Source organism: Rana temporaria, chromosome 3 (genome assembly GCF_905171775.1).
Source record: "Rana temporaria chromosome 3, aRanTem1.1, whole genome shotgun sequence".
Classification (NCBI taxonomy): Eukaryota; Metazoa; Chordata; class Amphibia; order Anura; family Ranidae; genus Rana; species Rana temporaria.
In genome coordinates, this window is record NC_053491.1 from 13718488 (window position 1) to 13742048 (window position 23561).

Sequence of the window (23561 nt, forward strand, 5' to 3'; positions counted from 1 at the left end):
TCTGGCTGTGATCACGTGCTTCACCAAAACACGCCCCCGCCATAGGAATCCATGTGTCCGGCGTCCTGTATGTAGATCAGGGGGCTGGACGCGTGGATGGGAGGGGGGCTTTGCGCCCATTATAGACGGGCCGCCACCACAGCGTGCTTCCAGGTTCAGACCAATCCCCTGCCGATCTACAGGTGCAATGCTCTGCAGGCTCCAATGCAAAAACCAAAACTGCAGATTCTTCCTCTCTGCTTTCCTAAAGTGTGTATTATCATTATGTGGAGAAGGCGGAATTGTCCCGGTAGATGTCCCGGTAGGTCGGTAGGTAGGTGATGATGGACACGGAGGAGCGCTCGGAGCATCTCGAGGAGTGATGGGAGGAGTGACGTCACCGGAGGTACAGTCACGTGTCTACAGACCCGCGGTCACGTGACAGGGCGCGCTCCCCCCACCATACAAACACAAGATGGCGGGAGGAGGAGGAGGAGAGGCGACAGACTGAGGAGGAGACACCGGGCGAGGTGAGAGGACCGGGGAGACCGGGGGAGGGGAGAGGACCGGGGGATGGAGATAACGGACGCTGTACTAAAACATCACCTCCCGAAACAGAGCACCAACCTCACACCTCACCGAGAGTACCAACCTCACACCCGGGTCACTCACATCACCTACCGTCCTGTCACTTGTTACTGGGAGGTTGTCCTGTCACTGGGGGGTGTCCTGTCATCTGTCACTGGGGGGTGTCCTGTCACCTGTCACTGGGGGGGGGGTGTCCTGTCACCTGTCACTGGGGGGTTTGTCCTGTCACCTGTCACTGGGGTGGGGGGGGGGTGTCCTGTCGCTGGGGGGGGTGTCCTGTCACCTGTCGCTGGGGGGGGTGTCCTGTCACCTGTCACTGGGGGGTGTCCTGTCACCTGTCACTGGGGGGTGTCCTGTCACCTGTCACTGGGGGGGGGTGTCCTGTCACTGGGGGGGGGGTGTCCTGTCACCTGTCAGTGGGGGGTTTGTCCTGTCACCTGTCACTGGGGTGGGGGGGGGTGTCCTGTCACCTGTCACTGGGGTGGGGGGGGTGTCCTGTCGCTGGGGGGGGGGTGTCCTGTCACTGGGGGGTGTCCTGTCACCTGTCACTGGGGGGTGTCCTGTCACTGGGGGGGGGGGGTGTTCTGTCACCTGTCACTGGGGAGGTGGGGGTGTCATGTCACTTGTCACTGGGGGGGGGGGTTGTCTTGTCACTGGGGGGGTGTAATGTCAGTTTGGGTGGCTGTCCTGTCACTTGGGGGGTGTCCTGCCACCTGTGACTTTGGGGGGGTGTTCTGTGACTTGGGGTGTGTCCTGTCAGTTTGGGGGTGTGTCCTGTCATTTGGGGGAAGTCACCTGTCACTAGCGGGGTGTCCTGTCACAGGGGGGGTGTCCTTTTACCTGTCATGGGGGGGGGGGGGGGGTGTAATGTCAGTTTGGGTGGCTGTCCTGTCACTTGGGGGGTGTCCTGCCACCTGTGACTTTGGGGGGGGTGTGTTCTGTCAGTTTGGGGGGAAGTAACCTGTCACTGGGGGGGGGGGGTGTCCTGTCACTGGGGGGGGTGGTGTCCTGTCACCTGTCACTGGGGGGTTGTCCTGTCACTTGGGAGGGTGTGCTGTCACCTTGGGGGGGGGGGGTGTCCTGTCACTTGGGGGGGCGGTGTCCTGTCACTGTAGGGGTTGTCCTGTCACTTGGGGGGGGGGGGGGGTGTCCTGTCACCTGTCACTGTAGGGGGGGGAGTCGCCTGTCACTTGGGAGGGTGTGCTGTCACCTTAGGGGTTGTCCTGTCACTAGGGGGTGGTGTCCTGTCACCTTAGGGGGTGTGTCCAACTTCCCCATAATGGAGATCTAGATATGACACGGGCCATACACTACACAACATAATTGTACAATGTGTAACATCACAACTATACAATGAATGGACAAACCTGAACACCCCTTCATGTGTTTCTATCCAATCAGAACTCGTAGTAAATGACAGCCGGTAATTTCTCTTTTGTTATTCTGAAGAAATAACTGTTTGTCTCTGTCCATGCGCCGAGTGAATGATTTTATCATCATCAGTCAGCTGCTGCACCTGAAGGGCTCTAATGAGCCAAGTTGCGGGGTCTGCATCCCTTTAGACGTGATTTTTTGATTTTTTATTTTTTTTTTCCCCCTTCGGGAGTATCTCACAAAAAAAAAAATTGCGTTTTTGTTGCAGGGGATTCCCAAAATCTGACTTGTATCTTGGTGAAGACTTGTGGGAAAATCAGTGAGCCAATCACACGAGCAGGAAATGACATCTGTGGGCGGTGCTCTGTGTTCCCTCTGTGTACAGAGCGCCTCCAGGTGGCCATATTTAATTTTTTACAGAAAATTACAGCGGCTGCAGTTTGAAAAGGTCTTTATTTTTTATTTTTTTTAATAACGTTCAATTACAATATGACTTCTGTCGCAATTCTGTACACTATGGCCTAGATTCAAGAAGCAATTGCGTCTGCGTAACCATAGTTACGCAGCGCAATTGCTTACTTGCGCCGGCGTTGCGAATGCTCCTGATTCAGAAACCTTGTTAGGCCGACGGCAGCCAAAGATATGCGCGGCATAAGCCTCTTATGCCGTCGTATCGTAGGCTGCATTTTTACGTTGGCCGCTAGGGGGCGTTCCCGTAGTGGTCAGCGTATAGTATGCAAATTGCATACTAACGCCGATTCACAACCCTACGCGAGCCCTGCTTACGCAGTTTACGTACGTCGGGTTTCGCGTAAGGCTGCTCCTGCTAATAGCAGGGGCAGCCAATGTTACGCATACCCGTCGTTCCTGCGTCGCAAAGTTTAAATTTTACGTCGTTTGCGTAAGTGAATCGTGAATGGCGCTGGACGCCATTCACGTTCACTTTGAAGCAAATGACGTCCTTGCGACGTCATTTGCCGCAATGCACGTCGGGAAAGTTTCCCGAAGGAGCATGCGCACTTACGCCGGGCATTTTGCCAGAGCGCCCACGCAATTTACGGAGCCATTGCTCCGTGAATCGCGCGTAGCGCAGAAAATTTACGGAGGCGCAGCGGCAAAACGGTGCGCTGCGCCTCCGTAAAAAAAGGGGCAAATGTTACCCTATATTATTTTATCTTGTTCTGATGAAAGTGGAGTTACTCTTTAAGACCCCTCCCTTTTCAGAAGTGATCAGCAGCTGTCAGAATTACCCGGACAGCGGCTCTGTCTGATTGGATGACGCTGCTTTTTGCCCAACAATTTTTCGCCTGTCTCTCGTGATTTTTTATTTTTTATTTTTCTTCTTCTTCCTCCCCCTTTTTAATATTGAACATCTCTATGGAATATTATAAAGTGTCCCAATCTAGTCTGTCGACATTTCTGTCTTTTTATTGTATAGTTTTTGGTTTCTAATAAATATTATTTCATTTTATAGTTGGGTTGATCAGATGATTTTGTGCTAGTATTATGTTCTACTTCAGGCCTCGACAAAATCCGGGCGCCCGGTCGCAATTGAGGCCTGCAGAAGGCCGCGGCCTCAATTACTGGCGGGCGCGCCGAGCGATCGAGGTGGGGAGGGGTCGCACGGAGACACAGGATCCCCACCTCCCCTGCCGGTAATTGAGGCCACGGCCTTCTGCAGACCTAAGCTTCCTTCTGTGATCTGGTGCCATCTTGTGGCAGTTTTAATGTGTTTTTCACTGCCATCTCCTTCCCTCTATTTAGAACCCCCAAACATTATATATATATATTTTTTTTATTCTAACACCCTAGAGAATAAAATGGCTGTCGTTGCAATACTTTCTGTCACAACGTATTTGCGCAGCGGTCTTGCAAGCGCACTTTTTGGGGGAAAAAATACACTTTTTTAAATTAAAAAAATAAGACCAGGGCTCAACAAATCCCGGTCGCCATGGCGACTAGAAATAGCGTCCTGGCGACTTGGCTTGGAAGGTGGGCAGTCCCCAGCTCTTCCTTATGTGAGCTGGCGCCATCTGGTGGTGGCCGTTGGTATTACAAGTTAAGCATTACAAGTTAAACAGCAATTCTAATGTCATTTTTCACTATTTTCACTGCCATCTCCTTCCCTCTAATTAGAACCCCCAAACATGATATATATTTTTTTTAATTCTAACACCCTAGAGAATAAAATGGCGGTCGTTGCAATACTTTCTGTCACGCCGTATTTGCGCAGCGGTCTTACAAGCGCAGTTTTTTTGGGAAAAAAATACACATTTTTTTAAATTAAAAAATAAGACAACAGTAAAGTTATCCCCATTTTTTTTTAATATTATGAAAGATAATGTTACGCCGAGTAAATTGATACCCAACATGTCACGCTTCAAAATTGCGTCCGCTTGTGGAATGGCGACAAACTTTTACCCTTTAAAATCTCCATAGGCGACGTTTAAAAAATCCTACAGGTTGCATGTTTTGAGTTACAGAGGAGAACTAGGGCTAGAATTATTGCTCTCGCTCTACCAATCGCGGCGATACCTCACATGTGTGGTTTGAACACCGTTTACATATGCGGGCGCTGCTCACGTATGTGTTCGCTTCTGCGCAAGCTCGTCGGGACGGGGCGCGCTTTCTGGCTCCTAACTTTTTTAGCTGGCTCCTAGATTCCAAGCAAATTTGTCAACCCCTGACTGGCAGAATCGGCAAGAGGCTGCCTAATGGTCCCACGGTAGCTGAGACGGCAAGAGATCCCCTCTAGGGCCGAAACAACTAATCGATTAATCGACAACTAATCGATTATGAAATTAATCGATTACAATTTTCATAATCGATTAATCGGGCAGTAACATAATGGGGTTAAAAAAACTAAAATTAGCGCTTTATAGTACAAAAAAAGCAAATCGCTACTGTAAATATCACTTTCACTGTCCCACAGTAAAAAAATGAACCCCTTACAGTATCGATTATTTGCTGTTTTTGTACGTATTTTTTTTTTTTTTTAACTCCATTATGTTACTAAACATCTCAGGCCGGGTCACACCTCTGTGTTTTGGTGCTTTTTGCAGAAACGCACTACAGTTCATTTACATGTTTTCCTATGGGACACGTTCACATTCATGATTTTGTTTCAGCTGCTGCGTATTTGGAAAGGGCAAGGACTTTTTAACGCAAAACGGTGATATTTTTTTTTTTTGGTTCAATATACCGTATTTATCGGGCTATAACGCGCCCCATCGTATAGCGCGCACCCACGAACTTGAAGAAAAGTTCCTGGGAAAAAAAAAAAATACTTAGTTTGGATGCCCCTCGTCGTTGTCTTGCCCGTCGTCCATAGGCGGCCTCGTCCGGTCCGGCGTCCTTCTGCGGCCATCGTGGTGTGATCCCTGCGCTGAGTTTGAACCACTGCGCCGGCATATACCGAGCACAGTACACTCGGGTATAGTCGGGCAGGCTCGGCTCCTCTGGCGTAAAGGACGCACAGGACGTGCCTGCGAGAGGAGCCGAGCCTGCCCAACTATACCCGAGTGTACTGCGCTCGGTATATGCCGGTGCAGTGGTTCAAACTCAGCGCGGGAAGCGGGTATCGGCGTATATCGCGCATCCACGATTTTGCCTTGATTTTCAGGGCAAAAAAGTGCGCGGTATACGCTGATAAATACGGTACTTCAATGGAGAAGCTGCAGAAAAGCATGTAATGTGTTTTTGCGGCAATTTGTGTTTTGTAATCTGCCCAACAACAAATTGGCCCAAAAAAATTTAAAATTGGAATTTTTTTTTTAAGGCTATTATTAGAGGTCGACCAATATATCGGCCGATACCGGCCCGCGCTGCATTCTGGGGTTTGTAGGCAGAGGCAGGGCGCGCAGCATGTCAGGGGACGTTTTTTTTCCAGAGTGGAGGATGTCGGCAGTGGCCGCCGCCGCCGATTGGCTGTTACAGGCCGGCTCTGCCTTGTAGGCAGAGGCGGGGCAGCACGTCAGGGCCAGGGACATTGGAACTTTCTTGTGCTGAGAGATGGAACGGAGCCTGGAGCGCTCCGCTGGTGGCAGTGAATGACATTGGGCTGTACTGGTGGGCACTGATGTGAGGCACTGATGAGGTGATGCACTGGTTGGCACTGATGAGGTGATGCACTGGTTGGCACTGATGAGGTGATGCACTGGTTGGCACTGATGAGGTGATGCGCGCTGGTGAGATGCACTGGTGGGCAATGATGAGCATATGCGCTGGTGAGATGCACTGGTGGGCACTGATGAGGTGATGCACTGATGAGGTGATGCGCTGGTGGGCACTGATGAGGTGATGCACTGGTGATATGCGCTGGTGAGATGCACTGGTGGGCACTGATGAGGTGATGCGCTGGTGAGATGCACTGGTGGGCACTGATGAGGTGATGCGCTGGTGAGATGCACTGATGAGGTGATGCACTGATGAGGTGATGCGCTGGTGAGATGCACTGGTGGGCACTGATGAGGTGATGCACTGATGAGGTGATGCACTGGCGATATGCGCTGGTGGGCACTGATGAGGTGATGCACTGGTGGGCAATGATGGGATGCACTGATGCATTGGTGGGCTCTGATGAGGTGGCACTGGTGGGCACTGATAGACACCAATGAGGTGGCCCTGATGGACACTGATAGGCTGCACTGATGGGCTGCACTGATGTGGCACTGACAGGCTGCACTCAACCCTAAACAATTATCTCCTCTTCACCCTAGGTTTTTGGAGATGAGGGGAAAAATAATAATAATAAAAAAAAAAATCGGCCTAGAAATATCGGCCGCAAAAATCGGCAACACATATCGGCCATCGGCCGCCCTGATTTCCAAATATCGGCATCGGCCAGAGAAAAACCCATATCGGTCGACCTCTAGCTATTATCCGATTAATCGAAACAATAATTGGCCAACTAATCGATTATGAAAATAATCGTTGGTTGCAGCACTAATCCCGTCCATCACTAGAGATTGAGCGATTGTTCAGGCCAGCGACATCTCTCTGCACCTGAATAGAGAGCGATCGATTCCACAGGGAAACCCAGGCGGCCTCCATAGAGATCCTTCTGCTGACAATTAGTTGCTAAAAGCAGAATTTCCCGTGTGTCATCAGATTCTGTCACAATATCCTAACCAGATAGAACGTCAGGGAAAGTCCACTACACCGACATCTACAGCAATACACATAAAACAAAATAAATATATATATCTCTATCGCGCACACAGTGCGCAAAATAGGGTTGTCCCGATACCGAGCATTTGCCCGAGTACTTGTTCTCGCGCAAATGCTCCCGATGCTTCATCGATACTTTTTTTTTTTTTTTTTGCGGAGAGGGGGCAGAGAGCGGAGAAGAGCAGTCCTCGGGTATGTCACTAATGGAGGAGAGCTGCTGCCGCCGTCTAGTCCCCAAAGAGAAAGCCAAGCCCCCCCCCCCCCCCGCTGTCGCCATCTAGTTGATCAGCGCGGGCAACATTACAGCATTCATTTGAATAGCTGTGTGTTCCCCGCCGCGCCTCGTCATATATAGCCCCTCCCCCTTGTCCGGGCACTTTGATAGACAGATCACCCATCCCAGGATGGGTGGGGGGGTCCTTGGCTTTCTCTTTGGGGACGAGGCTACATTTGGGGACGAGGCTACATTTGGGGACGAGGCTGCATTTGTGGTGACGAGGCTGCATTTGTGGTGACGAGGCTGCATTTGTGGTGACGAGGCTGCATTTGTGGTGACGAGGCTGCATTTGTGGTGACGAGGCTGCATTTGTGGGACATGGCTGGATTTGGGGGACATGGCTGGATTTGGGGGACATGGCTGCATTTGTGGCGACGAGGCTGCATTTGTGGCACATGGCTGCATTTGTGGTCACGAGGCTGCATTTGGGGAAATGGCTGCATTTGTGGGGACGAGGCTGCATTTGGGGACTTGCTGCATTTGTGGTGACGAGGCTGCATTTGGGGGGACATGGCTGCATTTGTGGTGACGAGGCTGCATTTGTGGTGACGAGGCTGCATTTGTGGTGACGAGGCTGCATTTGGGGACATGGCTGCATTTGTGGTGACGAGGCTGCATTTGGGGACGTGGCTGCATTTGTGGTGACGAGGCTGCATTTGTGGTGACGAGGCTGCATTTGTGGTGACGAGGCTGCATTTGGGGGACATGGCTGCATTTGTGGTGACGAGGCTGCATTTGGGGACATGGCTGCATTTGTGGGGACGAGGCTGCATTTGGGGACATGGCTGCATTTGTGGTGACGAGGCTGCATTTGGGGACATGGCTGCATTTGTGGTGACGAGGCTGCATTTGGGGACATGGCTGCATTTGTGGTGACGAGGCTGCATTTGGGGACATGGCTGCATTTGTGGTGACGAGGCTGCATTTGGGGACGTGGCTGCATTTGTGGTGACGAGGCTGCATTTGTGGTGACGAGGCTGCATTTGTGGTGACGAGGCTGCATTTGGGGACATGGCTGCATTTGTGGTGACGAGGCTGCATTTGGGGACGTGGCTGCATTTGTGGTGACGAGGCTGCATTTGTGGTGACGAGGCTGCATTTGTGGTGACGAGGCTGCATTTGGGGACATGGCTGCATTTGTGGTGACGTGGCTGCATTTGGGGACGTGGCTGCATTTGTGGTGACGAGGCTGCATTTGGGGACGTGGCTGCATTTGTGGTGACGAGGCTGCATTTGTGGTGACGAGGCTGCATTTGTGGTGACGAGGCTGCATTTGGGGACATGGCTGCATTTGTGGTGACGAGGCTGCATTTGGGGACATGGCTGCATTTGTGGTGACGAGGCTGCATTTGGGGACATGGCTGCATTTGTGGTGACGAGGCTGCATTTGGGGACGTGGCTGCATTTGTGGTGACGAGGCTGCATTTGTGGTGACGAGGCTGCATTTGTGGTGACGAGGCTGCATTTGGGGACATGGCTGCATTTGTGGTGACGAGGCTGCATTTGGGGACGTGGCTGCATTTGTGGTGACGAGGCTGCATTTGTGGTGACGAGGCTGCATTTGTGGTGACGAGGCTGCATTTGGGGACATGGCTGCATTTGTGGTGACGAGGCTGCATTTGGGGACGTGGCTGCATTTGTGGTGACGAGGCTGCATTTGGGGACGTGGCTGCATTTGTGGTGACGAGGCTGCATTTGGGGACATGGCTGCATTTGTGGTGACGAGGCTGCATTTGTGGTGACGAGGCTGCATTTGGGGACATGGCTGCATTTGTGGTGACGAGGCTGCATTTGTGGGGGGACATGGCTGCATATATGGGGGGGACATGGCTGCATTTGGGGACACATTTAAAAAAAAGTATCGGTAATCGGTATCGGCGAGTACATGAATAAAAGTATCGGTACTTGTACTCAGTCCTAAAAAAGTGGTATCGGGACAACCCTAGATAATGATTTGATCCCCTGCAGATTTTGTAATTTTTCCCACTTGCAAAAAAAAATGAAGATCTATAATTTTTCTCATAGCTGTATTTGAAATGATGGAGACAGAATATCAACCAAAAATCCAGAAAAAAATAATGATACAAATATTATAAATTGACCGCTTGCCGACCGAGTCACGCCGATCTACGTCAGCAGAATGGCACGGCTGCGCAAAGCAATGTGTGTGTGTGTGTGTGTGTGTGTGTGTGTGTGTGTATATACACGTCGCTTTGAATTTCGCACCGTGCGCCTCTGCCGCAATCTCCGTGACCGTGCCCGCAGGACCCGCAGATTTAATGTCTGCCAGTGACCCGCGATTGTGTGTCACGGAGCTGCAGAACGGGGGGATGCCTATGTAAACAAGGCATTTCTCTGTTCTGCCTAGTGACAGGACACTGATCTCCTGTTCCCTATCGTCGGGAGCAGTGATCTCTGTCGTGTCACTAGTAACCCATCCCCTCCACACAGTTAGAATCACTCCCTAGGACACGCTTAACCCCTTCCTCGCCCCTACTAGTTAACCCCTTCCCTGCCAGTGTCATTTACACAGTAATCGTGCATTTTTATAGAAATGATCGCTGTATAAATGACAATGGTCCCAAAATAGTGTCAAAAGTGTCCGATGTGTCCGCCATAATGTCGCAGTCATGATAAAAATTGCTGATCGCTGCCATTGCTAGTAATAATTTTTTAAAATGCCATAAAACTATCTTGTAGACCAGGGGTGGCAAACACAAGGCCCGCGGGCAGAATCCAGCCCGCCAGACCTTGCCATGTGGCCCACGCAACGGTCCGTCCGTTGCCACTAGTGGTGCAACGGATCTTGACCGATCCGTGATCCGCGGAGAGCGCACCGCTGCCTCGGCCTTAGGAAAGGCCGCGGCTTTGGCCTAGCTCCGGAGCGGTCGGCCATCTTGGTACACCCGGCTCCTATGATGGACGTCACGGAGATCCAATCCCTGGACCACGGGACGTGTGACGTCCATCATAGGCGACGCAGACTCCAGAAGGCGGCAATTACAAGCCTCCTCCACAGCATGCACATTGCACTGTAAAGATCCCGGCTCGGGCGGCTGGCTCCCCGCTCCTCCCCTCCTTTCTGGCTGGCTGGCGTGACAAATGATGGGTGTATGTCAGGTAGGTCCATGTTACATGTATGTCAGGTAGGTGAAGTCATTGTGTATGTCAGGTAGGTCCATGTATGTCAGGTAGGTCTGTGTATGTCAGGTAGGTGAAGTCAGTGTATGTCAGGTAGGTGAAGTCAGTGTATGTCAGGTAGGTGAGGTCAGTGTATGTCAGGTAGGTCCATGTATGTCAGGTAGGTGAAGTCAGTGTATGTCAGGTAGGTCCATGTATGTCAGGTAGGTGAAGTCAGTGTATGTCAGGTAGGTCCATGTATGTCAGGTAGGTGAAGTCAGTGTATGTCAGGTAGGTGAGGTCAGTGTATGTCAGGTAGGTCCATGTATGTCAGGTAGGTGAAGTCAGTGTATGTCAGGTAGGTCCATGTATGTCAGGTAGGTGAAGTCAGTGTATGTCAGGTAGGTGAAGTCAGTGTATGTCAGGTAGGTGAGGTCAGTGTATGTCAGGTAGGTCCATGTATGTCAGGTAGGTGAAGTCAGTGTATGTCAGGTAGGTGAAGTCAGTGTATGTCAGGTAGGTGAGGTCAGTGTATGTCAGGTAGGTCCATGTATGTCAGGTAGGTGAAGTCAGTGTATGTCAGGTAGGTCCATGTATGTCAGGTAGGTGAAGTCAGTGTATGTCAGGTAGGTCCATGTATGCCAGGTAGGTGAAGTCAGTGTATGTCATGTAGGTGAAGTCAGTGTATGTCAGGTAGGTGAGGTCAGTGTATGTCAGGTAGGTGAAGTCAGTGTATGTCAGGTAGGTGAGGTCAGTGTATGTCAGGTAGGTCCATGTATGTCAGGTAGGTGAAGTCAGTGTATGTCAGGTAGGTCCATGTATGTCAGGTAGGTGAGGTCAGTGTATGTCATGTAGGTGAAGTCAGTGTATGTCAGGTAGGTGAGGTCAGTGTATGTCAGGTAGGGGAGGTCAGTGTATGTCAGGTAGGTCCATGTATGTCAGGTAGGTGAAGTCAGTGTATGTCAGGTAGGTCCATGTATGTCAGGTAGGTGAAGTCAGTGTATGTCAGGTAGGTCCATGTATGTCAGGTAGGTGAAGTCAGTGTATGTCAGGTAGGTCCATGTATGTCAGGTAGGTGAAGTCAGTGTATGTCAGGTAGGTCCATGTATGTCAGGTAGGTGAGGTCAGTGTATGTCAGGTAGGTGAGGTCAGTGTATGTCAGGTAGGTGAGGTCAGTGTATGTCAGGTAGGTGAGGTCAGTGTATGTCAGGTAGGTCCATGTATGTCAGGTAGGTGAGGTCAGTGTATGTCAGGTAGGTGAGGTCAGTGTATGTCAGGTAGGTGAGGTCAGTGTATGTCAGGTAGGTCCATGTATGTCAGGTAGGTGAAGTCAGTGTATGTCAGGTAGGTCCATGTATGTCAGGTAGGTCCATGTATGTCAGGTAGGTGAAGTCAGTGTATGTCATGTAGGTCCATGTATGGTATTTAAATGTCGATCTATTTTTGTTAATAGCACAAAAAATAAAAACCGCAGAGGTGATCAAATACCACAAAAGAAAGCTCTATTTGTGGGAAAAAAAGGACGCCAATTTTGTTTGGGAGCCACGTCGCACGACCGCGCAATTGTCAATTTAGGTGACGCAGTGCCGAATCTCAAAAAGTGGCTTCGGTCGTTTGGCCAGCCAAATCCTCCGGGGCTGAAGTGTTTAGGTTGCAGTTCAGTGAGTAAAACAAGTATTTAATCCCCAAGCAAAACCTGACTTGGTGGAGAAACGTTTCTTGTAGTTGGTGATCGGGGTCTCCACACATCTCAGGGGGGATTTCGGTCCTCTCTTCTCTACAGATCTTCTCTAAATCCTTAAGATTTCTTGGCTGTCGCTTGGCAACTGGAAGTTTCAGCTCCCTTTTTTCTATAGGATTAAGGTCTGGAGATCGGTTAGGCCCCTTCATGACCTTAATATGCTTCTTCTTGAGCCACTCCTTTGTTGCCTTGGTAGTACGTTTTGGGTCATTGTTATGCTGGAAGACCCATCTTCAGTGTTCTGGTTGAGGGAAGAAGGTTCTCATCCAAGATTTTACAATACATGGCCCCCTTCTATTGACCCCCTCAATGCGGCAAAGCATAGTGGGCCAGATTCACAGCAGTAATACGCCGGCGTATCTACTGATACGCCGGCGTATTTTTCAAATTTGCCGCGTCGTATCTTGATTTGGAATCCTCAAACCAAGATACAACGGCTTTTGGCAAAGATCCGACAGGCGTACGGCTTCGTACGCCTTCGGATCATAGGTGTAATTTTCCGGCGGCCGCTGGGTGGAGTTTGCGTCGTTTTCCAGCGTCGGGTAAGCAAATTAGCTGTTTACGGCGATCCACGAAGGCACGCGTGTTCGTCGCATTCTCTTACGTCCTCGCTAGTCGGTTTTTCCCGTCGCAAACATAAGCCTGCTTTTTCATGACTTGCATTTAGACCAGCCATGTTAAAGTATGGCCGTCGTTCCCGCGTCGAATTTCAAATTTTTTTTTGCGTAAGACGTCCGGGAATACGAAACGACGTAACGCACGTCGCCGTTCCAAAAAACCGTCGGGGCGCCGTCATTTCGCGCAAAGCACGGTGGAAAATTTTCACACGGAGCATGCGCAGAACGTTCGGCGCGGGAACGCGCCTAATTTAAATGACACACGCCCCATTTGAATTAGGCGGGCTTGCGCCGGACAGATTTGCGTTACGCCGCCGCAAGTTGACACGTAAGTGCTTTGTGAATCAAGCACTTACGACGAAAACTTGTGGCGGAGTAACGTAAACGGGATACGTTACGCCGCGGCAATTTTTCATGAATCTGGCCCAATGTTTCCACCTCCATGCTTGACTACACACTATATACAACTTTTCTTGTCAGATTTCCTTCAGGACTTGCCAAAACCATATAATATAGGAGGTCAAAAGGCTGCTTTCACATTAGGCAGTGGTGGTGCGGTGACGGTATAGCCGTGCTATTTTTAGCGCCGCTATACCGTCGTATTTACCGCGATATTTGGGCGCTAGCGGTGCGGTATTAACCCCCGCTAGCGGCCGAAAAAGGGTTATTACCGCCCGCAATGCGCCTCTGCAGAGGCGCATTGCGGGCGGTATTACCGCGATTTCCAATGGATTTCAATGGGAAGGCGCGGTGAACACCCCGCTCCTATACCGCTCCAGAGATGCGGCTAGCAGGACTTTTGGAGCGGTCCCACTACCGCACCGCTTCAGTGTGAAAGCCTTCGGGCTTTCACATTGAAGCCTGCAGGGCACGATTTTTTCATGCAGTATAGCAGCGCTATTTTTAGCGCTGTCACGCATGAAAAACGCCTCAATGTGAAAGGGGCCTAAGAGTGTATATTTATATGCAATCAGGCAGGCCCTTGCACTACATGGTTTTGGTAAAACTAAAGGAATTCTGACAAATTTTCTTTAGAGTTACCAAAACCATGTAGTGCAAGGGCCTGCCTGATTGCATATAAATATACACTCTTAACCACTTAAGGACCGCCTAACGCCGATATACGTCGGCAGAATGGCACGGCTGGGCACAATCACGTACCTACCTGTACGTGATTGTTAAATGTCCAGCCATGGGTCACGGGCGCGCGCCCGTGATCTGGTCCGAAGCTCCGTGACCGCGGCCCCGATCGCCGCCGGAGTCCTGCGATCGGTCACAGGAGCTGAAGAACGGGGAGAGCTGTGTGTAAACGCACCTTCCCCGTTCTTCACTGTGGCGCCGTCATTGATCGTGTGTTCCCTGATATAGGGAAACACAATCAATGACGTCACACGTCCAGCCCCGCCCCCCTACAGTTAGAAACACACATGAGGTCACACTTAACCCCTACAGCGACCCCTAGTGGTTAACTCCCAAACTGCAATAGTAATTTTCACAGTAATCAGTGCACTTTTGTAGTACTTTTTGCTGTGAAAATGACAATGGTCCCAAAAATGTGTCAAAATTGTCCGATGTGTCCGCCATAATGTCGCAGTCAGGAAAAAAAAAATCGGTGGAGCTCCGCTTTAAGAGGATTTATTGCTGTATATATCCAGGATTGGTGCTGTAAATCAGATAAGACTCGCCTGTATATATTGTGTGTTATTTAATAGGTTGATTTTAGCGCATCATTGCACAATTTTAATATTCACATCCTAATGTCAAAGTCAACGGCCAAAGTTGCAGTGAAAATCGCATGACTTTGGAGTTGCAGAAATGTGAATGGAGTCTAAAGAGGTTTTTGCAGGCAGCTGATAGGTCGCCCTTCAGGACCCCGAGGGGGAGGGGGATACACCATCCAAATGCTCCATCTGTTTTACCAGTCCATTGTGAGCAGTATTTGCCTCAGGACTGTGTAGTGGTGAAACCAGGTACTGCATATCGACTACTGAAAGATAAACTCAGCGGCCCGGATTCAGAAACAATTTAAGTCGGCGTATCTATTGATACGGCGCGTAAATTCTAGCATGCGCCGGCGTATCTTCTTTCTGTATTCAGAAAGCAAGATACGCCGAAATTTGGCTAATATACGACTGACGTAAGTCTCTTATGCCGTCATATCTTAGTTGCATATTTGCGCTGGCCGCTAGGTGGCGCTTCCGGAGATTTACGTGTAGAATATGCAAATTAGGTAGATACGCCGATTCAGAAACGTACGTCCGCCCGGCGCATTTTTTTACATCGTTTACGTTAGGCTTTTTCCGGCGTAAAGTTACCCCTGCTATATGAGGTGTAGCCAATGTTAAGTATGGACGTCGGGCCAGCGTCGAATTTTGCGTTGTTAACGTCGTTTGCGTAAGTCGTTCGCGAATAGGGCTTTGCGTAAGTTACGTTCACGTCAAAACCAATGAGGCTTTGCGGCGTAATTTGGAGCATGCGCACTGGGATATGTCCACGGAAGGCGCATGCGCAGTTTGTTAAAAACGTAATTTACGTGGGGTCACACTGAATTACCATAAAACACGCCCACATCTTCCTATTTTGAATTACGCGGGGTTACGCCAGCCCTCATACGCTATGCCGCCGTAACTTAGGGCGCAAGTTCTTTCTGAACACAGAACCTGCCTCACTAGGTTACGGCGGCGTAGCGTATCTGAGATACGCTACGCCCGCACAAAGTAACGCTGGGCTTTCTGAATCTGGCCCAGCATTTATAACTAATCACAGGTGACAGATCGGTGTGCTGCCGTATGCCCATCATATCGATCACCATAGTTCTAGGAAGGTTCACAGGTTCTGGAGATGTGTGTTTCTTCGATGGAAGCTGCAGATCTCTGTAACGTTTTATTTGTATTTATGGGATGGTGGCAGGCTTGTTTGTTTTTAGCGCAGACACTCATTGGGGATAGTAAAGGAAAAACATTGTATAGAGCCGGAACTAGTCCATTCAGTACTAACTGTTATGCCAAAGGGCACGGCTGGGTAAACTCTGGCAGTCATGTATTTTACTGCCTCCTCCGTAAATATTCCCCGGTGTCGGGAAGCTGCCAGTAAATGTGAGCGCAGAGCAGGAATGGCGAAAATCTATGAAATCTGACAGCGCAGAACCCTTCAGTTCACACCGCGTCTGTTATCAGAATACCTTTCATCATTGTATTGTGGGGCTTACTGTCAAGACATGCCTGTGTGTTTGTATGTGAGGGAAAAAAAAAATATATGTGTGTATGTATGTATGTATGTATGTATGTATATATTACACACACACACACACACACACTTAACCCCCGGACCATATTGCTGGTCAAAGACCAGAGCACTTTTTGCGATTCGGCACTGCGTCGCTTTAACTGACAATTGCGTGGTCGTGCGACGTGGCTCCCAAACAAAATTGGCGTCCTTTTTCCCCCCCCCCACAAATAGAGCTTTCTTTTGGTGGTATTTGATCATCTCTGCGGTTTTTATTTTTTGCGCTAAAAACAAAAATAGAGCGACAATTTTGAAAAAAATGAATATTTTTTGCTATAATAAATATCGCCAAAAAAATATAAAAAAAACATTTTTTTTCCTCAGTTTAGGCCGATACGTATTCTTCTACCTATTTTTCGTAAAAAAATGTGCAGTAAGCGTTTGATTGGTTTGCGCAAAAGTTATAGCGTCTACAAAATAGGGGACAGTTTTTTTATGGCATTTTTCTAAAAAAATATTTTTACTAGTAATGGCGGCGATCAGCGATTTTTATTTTTTTGGTACTGCGACATTATGGCGGACACTTTGGACACCTTTTGCGACCATTGTCATTTTTAATAGCGATCAGTGCTATAAAAGTGCATTAATTACCATAAAAATGCCACTGGCGGGGAAGGGGTTAACACTAGGGGGCGGGGAAGGGGTTAAGTTTGTTCCCTGGGTGTGTTCTAACTGTAGGGGGGGTGGCCTCACTAGGGGAAATGACAGATCGCTGTTCATACATTGTAGAGCATTTCTTCCCCTGACAGGACCGGGAGCTGTGTGTTTTACACGCACAGCTCCCGGTCCCTGCTCTGTAACGAGCGATCGCGTGTGCCCGGCGGTGATCGCGCCCGCCGGGCACGCGCGTCGGGACCAGGGGCGAGCGGGGGGCGCCTCCGGCCCCTATTGGCTGATTCGCGACATGACGTAATATTACGTCATCTCGCGCAGCCGAGCCGAGGCGGCTGGTCGGCAAGCGGTTAACTTGAATTGGTTGTTTTACAAGACGACCATTTACAATCACTTTAAATGTATTTGCGATTTGGCAGCATCATCCCATTTATTCGTACTTTCTCCTCTTTTTAGTAGATTAGGCCCGGACTCTGCGCGCTCGTAGAACGGAGCGTCTGTCTCCTGTAATTATCGGTCCACTCCTGCTATGAGCTTGTTTGTATTTTATAATGAGGTCCCTTGGTTTTTGCTTAATGATGCGTGACATCGGGGGGGGGGACCGGCCTCCTTTCTTTCGTGGAATGATCCCGCAGGCAGCAAGTGTTTGATATAACGTCGTAGGATTTAAACGACAGATGACTTATTGTTAGCAAATGTGTATGACCAGCCAGGAATGTATAACCTTTTATAATCCTATAATAAATGCTAATGCCGCCTATATCCTGCGAAGCTGTATGTTGTCGGATGAATGAAGGCTTCCAACAATCGCATAACATGTATATTTTCGTGTGATCTGCTAGAATAACCGTTTATGAAACGACCCTTCTGTAACATAAAATGGTGTGATGCCCTAAATATTACTATTCATAATAAAAAATCTTTTTGCTTTTACTTTTCCACTGGGCACAGTGACAGTCGCTGCATAGGGCGTCCCTGACCCTCTTTATACTCTTGCCGGGGCTCCCTTGTCCCTCCATTCTTCTCCGCGGCTGGTGCTGAAATTGGCTGTGTTTGGTGACCCAGGAAATATTTAGGTAGATTCAGTAAGAGTTAGGCCGGCTTATCAGTAGATAGGCCGACCTAACTCAGAATCTACGCCGACTTATGTTTAAGCGTATGCTCAAACAGAGATACACTTAAACATATCTAAGATAAGACGGCTTGCGCCGTCCTATCTTAGATTGCAATATTTTGGATGGCCGCTAGGTGGCGCTTCCATTGCGGTCGGCGTAGAATATGTAAATCAGTAGATACGCCGATTCACGAACGTACGCCCGGCCGACGCAGTACATTTACACCGTTTCCGTAAGCCATTATCAGGCCTAAAGTTATTCCATCTATTAGATGGAATAGCAATGTTAAAGTATGGCCGCTGTTCCCGCTTCGAGATTCGAAATGTTTACGTCGTTTGCGTAAGTCGTCCGCGAATAGCGATTTACATCCACGTCGAAATCAATAGGCCCGTACGGCGTACTTAGCTGCAATGCACACTGGGAAATGTAGGCGCCCGGCGCAAGCGCAATTAGGTAAAAATGTGAAAAACGTAAGGTCAAGCACAATTAACATACAACACGCCCCCCCTTACACACATTTGAATTAGGCGCCCTTACGCCCGCCCACTTTAGGCTACGCCGCCGTAACATAGCAGGCAAGTACATTGTGAATCATGTACTTGCCTAGCTAACTTACGGCGGCGTAGCCTAAACACGCTAAGCTACGCCGCCGCAAGTTTAAGGCAATCTACCTGAATCTACCTAATTGACTTCACTCTCTAAGTCTAGTGACAGTGCTTAGGCCTAATAATTGGGGGTGACCCAGGGAAGTGGTGAGGCCACCCCCAATGTCATGTGACAGTGCTTAGGCCTAATAATTGGGGGTGACCCAGAGAAGTGGTGAGGTCACCCCCAATGTCATGTGACAGTGCTTAGGCCTAATAATTGGGGGTGACCCAGGGAAGTGGTGAGGTCACCCCCAATGTCATGTAACAGTGCTTAGGCGTAATAATTGGGGTGACCCAGGGAAGTGGTGAGGTCACCCCCAATGTCATGTGACAGTGCTTAGGCCTAATAATTGGGGTGACCCAGGGAAGTGGTGAGGTCACCCCCAATGTCATGTGACGGTGCTTAGGCCTAATAATTGGGGTGACCCAGGGAAGTGGTGAGGTCACCCCCAATGTCATGTGACAGTGCTTAGGCCTAAGATTAAGTCTACTTTCACACGGAAAGCGCCACTAGTTTCAGCTGCGCTTTACGCCTGTGTCGCGGCGCTACCGAAGCACTTTGTAGACGCTACGGCAGTGCTGCCAATTCATTTCAATGGGCCGGAGCGTTTGGGAGCACCACGCTCCCAAACCGCCCCAAAGATGCTGCTTGTAGGACTTTTTGGAAAACGTCCTGCAAGTGCACCACCCCCAGTGTGAAAAGTCACATTGAAATGAATAGGGAGGCGGTTTTCAGGCGTTTGACGGCTATATCTAGCACTAGCTGCTGTGAAAGCCGCCTTAGGGTGACCCAGGGAAGTGGAGACGTCTCTTCCTAGCTTATGTGACAGTGCTCACGCCTAGGAATTTGGTTGGCCAAGGAGAGTAGTATCGTCTCTTCCTAGGTTGCGTGACAGTGCTCACGCCTAGGAAATTGGGTGGCCAAGGGGAGTAGTGTTGTCTCTTCGTAGGTTATGTGACAATGCTCACGCCTAGGAAATTGGGTGACCAAGAGGAGTAGTGACGTCTCTTCCTAGGTTATGTGACAATGCTCACGCCTAGGAAATTCGGTGGCCAAAGGGAGTAGTGACGTCTCTTCCTAGGTTGTGTGACAGTGCTCACGCCTAAGAAATTGGGTGACCAAGAGGAGTAGTGACGTCTCTTCCTAGGTTATGTGACAATGCTCACGCCTTGGAAATTGGGTGACCAAGGGGAGTAGTGACGTCTCTTCCTAGGTTGTGTGACAGGGCTCACGCCTAAGAAATTGGGTGGCCAAGGGGAGTAGTGACGTCTCTTCCTATGTTGTGTGACAGTGCTTACGCCTAGGAAATTGGGTGACCAAGAGGAGTAGTGATGTCTCTTCCTAGGTTGTGTGACAGCGCTCACGCCTAGGAAGTTGGGTGACCAGTGGGAATGATGGCGTCTCTTCCTAGGTTGTGTGACAATGCTCACGCCTAGGAAATTGGGTGACCAGTGGGAATGATGGCGTCTCTTCCTAGGTTGTGTGACAGTGCTCACGCCTAAGAAATTGGGTGGCCAAGGGGAGTAGTGACGTCTCTTCCTAGGTTATGTGACAGTGCTCATTCCTAGGAAATTGGGTGACCAATGGGAATGATTGCATCTCTTCTTAGGTTATGTGACAGTGCTCACGCCTTGGAAATTGGGTGACCAAGAGGAGTAGTGACGTCTCTTCCTAGGTTGTGTGACAGTGCTCATTCCTAGGAAATTGGGTGACCAGTGGGAATGATGGCGTCTCTTCCTAGGTTGTGTGACAGTGCTCACACCTAGGAAATTGGGTGACCAGTGGGAATGATGGCGTCTCTTCCTAGGTTGTGTGACAGGGCTCACGCCTAGGAAATTGGGTGACCAGTGGGAATGATGGCGTCTCTTCCTAGGTTGTGTGACAGTGCTCACGCCTAGGAAGTTGGGTGACCAATGGGAATGATGGCGTCTCTTCCTAGGTTGTGTGACAGCGCTCACGCCTAGGAAGTTGGGTGACCAATGGGAATGATGGTGTCTCTTCCTAGGTTGTGTGACAGTGCTCACGCCTAGGAAGTTGGGTGACCAATGGGAATGATGGCGTCTCTTCCTAGGTTGTGTGACAGTGCTCACGCCTAGGAAGTTGGGTGACCAATGGGAATGATGGTGTCTCTTCCTAGGTTGTGTGAACAGCGCTCACGCCTAGGAAGTTGGGTGACCAGTGGGAATGATGGCGTCTCTTCCTAGGTTGTGTGACAGTGCTCACGCCTAGGAATTGGGGTGACCAGTGGGAATGATGGCGTCTCTTCCTAGGTTGTGTGACAGTGCTCACGCCTAGGAATTGGGGTGACCAGTGGGAATGATGGCGTCTCTTCCTAGGTTGTGTGACAGTGTTTAGGCCTAGGAATTGGGGTGACCAGTGGGAATGATGGCGTCTCTTCCTAGGTTGTGTGACAGTGTTTAGGCCTAGGAATTGGGGTGACCAGTGGGAATGATGGCGTCTCTTCCTAGGTTGTGTGACAGTGTTTAGGCCTAGGAATTGGGGTGACCAGTGGGAATGATGGCGTCTCTTCCTAGGTTGTGTGACAGTGTTTAGGCCTAGGAATTGGGGTGACCAGTGGGAATGATGGCGTCTCTTCCTAGGTTGTGTGACAGTGTTTAGGCCTAGGAATTGGGGTGACCAGTGGGAATGATGGCGTCTCTTCCTAGGTTGTGTGACAGTGTTTAGGCCTAGGAATTGGGGTGACCAGTGGGAATGATGGCGTCTCTTCCTAGGTTGTGTGACAGTGTTTAGGCCTAGGAATTGGGGTGACCCAGAGGAGTGGTGAAGTTCGCGCTCAGGTCTAGGAATTGGAGTAGTACCAGAGAAATGATGACGTCTCTTAAAGTCATGTGGCAGCGCTCAGGTCTCACAATTGGCTGCTAGGCACAGGTAATGCCACACATGCACCCTCATACCCTGAAAGTGCCAGAAATTCTCACCAGCTACAGAGGAGGGAGTGGCGTCAAGAGTGCAGACAAGGTCAGTAGAGCGGTTTGTAGGATGCCCAGGCCAGAGAAGGGAAAGGTGAGAATATTTATAAGACATTTTTCAGGGTTTGGCCTACTTGGCATTGTTTTACAGCAAGGGCCTGTCTATAAAAGTGTTATGCTGATGCAACCAGTCTGCTCGGCTCTGTTTCTATTGTAGGCTTAAAAATTAAAGAAAAATCCACTTCTGTTGGCACGGATAGTTCTGACTTCTTGTAATGTCGGCTGCATTGTCTGTTAGGCTCGGTGCTGTTCCGGCTTTCTCTTCATTCTTGTCCTGCGCTGGTCCTTCTCATGTGAATTGTCAGGTTGGTGGTCCTGGTTTGATGGTGCCACCAGCAGAGAAGGCCGTAGTGTTTAGGATTAATGGAGAAATGCCTGCTGGTAACTCCTTTGATGTATAATACATTTCCCATGGACCCCTTCAGTTACCTTCCATCCACTCTGCAGGTCAGCATTTTCTATTAACGCCAAAATGCAGCAATGGCTTTTTGTAAGTAAATATTGACGAGGACATTAATGGTCTGTTTTTTGAGACAAGTCCTTACATTACTCATGATTTAACTCCTATCCCTTTCAACCCTACCCCCTCCCCACGACCTTCCCAAGACGGTGTGGGGCACAACCGGGGTTATTTCTGGGAGCGTATGCATACACCAATCAGCCATAACTTTATGTCCGTCCTCCTATTATTGAGTGGTTCCCCCTTTTGCTGCCAAAACGGCCCTGACCCTTAGAGGCATAGACACCACTAGGCCTCTGAAGGTATACTGTGTTATCTGGCACCAAGCCATCAATAGCCGGTCCTTTAAAAGCTCAGTTTCTTCTCCGAACACCACATTTTTAGCCAAGAATGTGCCTCTTAATGGTTAGCTCAGATGGGTTCTGAGACCTGTCCTCCTGCGCTAAGCTGCTTTTTCCTGCTTCTGCCTCGAACTTCAGGGGGGCTGGACTTTGGCCAGTGGGGGTATAAAATGTCCCATATTAGTCGGCATAAACTGTGCCTTGGGCTTGGCGATCACTGGATGTAAAAGGGAAAAAAAATGATCTAGTGCCTGTCCTCAGTAAGAGGAGAAATGGTGCCCCATCCATGGTATTAATAGGAAGACGAGTGCGCCATCATTGGTGTCAGTGGGGAGGAGTAGTGCCTGGCTGTGATGTATGTCGAGTGGAACAGTGCCCCATCATTGGTATTAATGGAAAGAATAGTGCCCCATCATTGGTGTATGTGGAGAGGAATAGTGCCCCATCATTGGTGTATGTGGAGAGGAAAAGTGCCTCATCGTTGGTGCCAGTGGGGAGGAGTAGAGCTTCAATGTTTGTGTGGGTGGGGAGGAGTGGTGCCTCGCCGTTGGCGTGGGTGGGGAGGAGTGGTGCCTCGCCGTTGGCGTGGGTGGGGAGGAGTGGTGCCTCGCCGTTGGCGTGGGTGGGGAGGAGTGGTGCCTCGCCGTTGGCGTGGGTGGGGAGGAGTGGTGCCTCGCCGTTGGCGTGGGTGGGGAGGAGTGGTGCCTCGCCGTTGGCGTGGGTGGGGAGGAGTGGTGCCTCGCCGTTGGCGTGGGTGGGGAGGAGTGGTGCCTCGCCGTTGGCGTGGGTGGGGAGGAGTGGTGCCTCGCCGTTGGCGTGGGTGGGGAGGAGTGGTGCCTCGCCGTTGGCGTGGGTGGGGAGGAGTGGTGCCTCGCCGTTGGCGTGGGTGGGGAGGAGTGGTGCCTCGCCGTTGGCGTGGGTGGGGAGGAGTGGTGCCTCGCCGTTGGCGTGGGTGGGGAGGAGTGGTGCCTCGCCGTTGGCGTGGGTGGGGAAGGAGTGGTGCCTCGCCGTTGGCGTGGGTGGGGAGGAGTGGTGCCTCGCCGTTGGCGTGGGTGGGGAAGGAGTGGTGCCTCGCCGTTGGCGTGGGTGGGGAGGAGTGGTGCCTCGCCGTTGGCGTGGGTGGGGAGGAGTGGTGCCTCGCCGTTTGCGTCGGTGGGGAGGAAATAGTGCCTCAACATTGGCGTCGGCGGGGAGAAGTAGCGCCTAAACTTTGGGAGGAATAGTGACCCAGGAGCATAGTTTAGA

At 50.3% G+C, this 23561-nt stretch overlaps 1 protein-coding gene across 4 annotated transcripts in view; it reads left to right on the forward strand.

The window, feature by feature from the left end:
* Window positions 1-431: 431 nt before the first annotated feature.
* The window catches only part of DENND4A (DENN domain containing 4A), a 244198-nt gene continuing 221068 nt past the window's right edge, over window positions 432-23561 (forward strand). For 3 of the 4 annotated variants that reach the window (XM_040342269.1, XM_040342270.1, XM_040342273.1), the window contains exon 1: window positions 456-509. The gene's annotated coding sequence lies outside the window, so the exon portion shown is untranslated. Of the gene's footprint in view, window positions 510-23561 lie in introns of all 4 variants that reach the window. The other variant, XM_040342272.1, reaches the window with a different exon arrangement.